Source organism: Crotalus tigris, unplaced genomic scaffold (genome assembly GCF_016545835.1).
Source record: "Crotalus tigris isolate CLP2741 ecotype Arizona unplaced genomic scaffold, ASM1654583v1 scf7180000017779.458999, whole genome shotgun sequence".
Classification (NCBI taxonomy): domain Eukaryota; kingdom Metazoa; phylum Chordata; class Lepidosauria; order Squamata; family Viperidae; genus Crotalus; species Crotalus tigris.
The window spans coordinates 208941-210620 of NW_024096629.1; positions in this window are offsets into that span (position 1 = coordinate 208941).

Here is a 1680-nt window from a genome sequence, read left to right on the forward strand (position 1 = left end):
TATCCAAGAGTTCACACCCTTTTTATCTGAGAAACTTTATTAAGGTTAAACATTACTTTAGTATGTTGACTAACTGTATTGGATTGGTCAGCATGTTACACAATGAAAATTTAAGAAAAAAACATGCTGGATCTGACCAAAGGGCTATGACATCCAGTACTCTATTGCTGCAGCACTTTGCTAAATATGTATGAGAAATATACAATACCAGCCAGGTATCTATGCAATCAGCCTCCTCCTATAGATGCTCCTCAACAATCAGGTATAAAGCCTCTGGTATTGAAATTCATATATAGTTAAGAAAATGAATTGCCAAAATAAAGTCAGTCTGGCTGAGCCAAAAGTTAACAAATTAGTAGTCTGTGATAAATTTAGAAACTTTGAAACTTAGCAATCACTGGGCATGATCACTTATGGAAGATCCAGATAGGCCAGTTGGAATCCTCTAAGAGCTTTTTCCGTTGACAAAAAACAAACTCAGACTTAGTAGTTGCTCTCAATGCCGGTGGACAAATAATAATAATAGTAATAATAATAGTAATAGTAGTGGTAGTAATAATAATAGTAATAATAGTAATAATAATAAAGTTAGAAGGAACCTTGGAGATCATCTAGTCCAACCCCCTGTTCTGGCAGGAAACCTGAATCCATTTCAGACAAATGGCTGTCCAGTCTCTTCTTAAAAATTTCCAGTGTTGGAGCATTCACCGCTTCTGGAGGCAGGTTATTCCACTGATTAATTGTTCTAACTGTCAGAAAATTTCTCCTTAGTTCTAGGTTGCTTCTCTTTGTGGTTAGTTTCCATCTGTTGCTTCTTGTTCTGCCTTCAGCTGGTTTGGAGAATAGCTTGACTCCCTCTTCTTTGTGGCAACCCCTGAGATATTGGAACATTGCTATTATGTCACCCCTTGTCCTTCTTTTCATTAGACTAGACATACCCAATTCCAGCAACCGTTCCTTATATGTTTCAGCCTCCAATCCCCTGATCATTTTTGTTGCTCTTCTCTGTACTCTTTCTAGAGTCTCAACATCTTTTTTACATCATGGTGACCAAAACTGGATGCAGTATTCCAAGTGTGGCCTTATCAAGGCATTGTAAAGTGGTATTAACACTTCATGTGATCTTAAGTATAGAACACTATTTCCCTACCTTAGGATCAAAACACACTACATTCAACAATTCATACGATCCAAAAGACTATCTGTCTCTCTCTTAATCTTAAGAAAAAATAATTTTGGAGAATAGGATTTAGAATACAGAATTGATAGAAGGGTAATTCTATCCTCATTTATCTGTGCCCAAAAATATTCTCTTACACTTCCTCATCATGCCTTTATTTCCCATGTCTACACCAAAATTTCCCCCAAATTTTCTATGCTTCTATTATATTTGTCACCTCATTTAATTTGGCCTTTCAGATGTAACATGTTAAGTTGTATAGTGGTTAGAGCAGGGGTAGGCAACCCAAAACACTCAAAGAGCCACTTGGACCCGTTTCCCACCAAAAACAAAACACTGGGAGCCGCAAAACCCTTTTGATATCTAAAATGAAGATAACACTGCATATATCCTTTTTTACCTTTATTATAGGTGTGTGTGTGTGTATGTGTGTGTGTGTGTGTGTATGTGTATGTGTATGTGTGTGTGTATATATATATATATATATATATATATATATA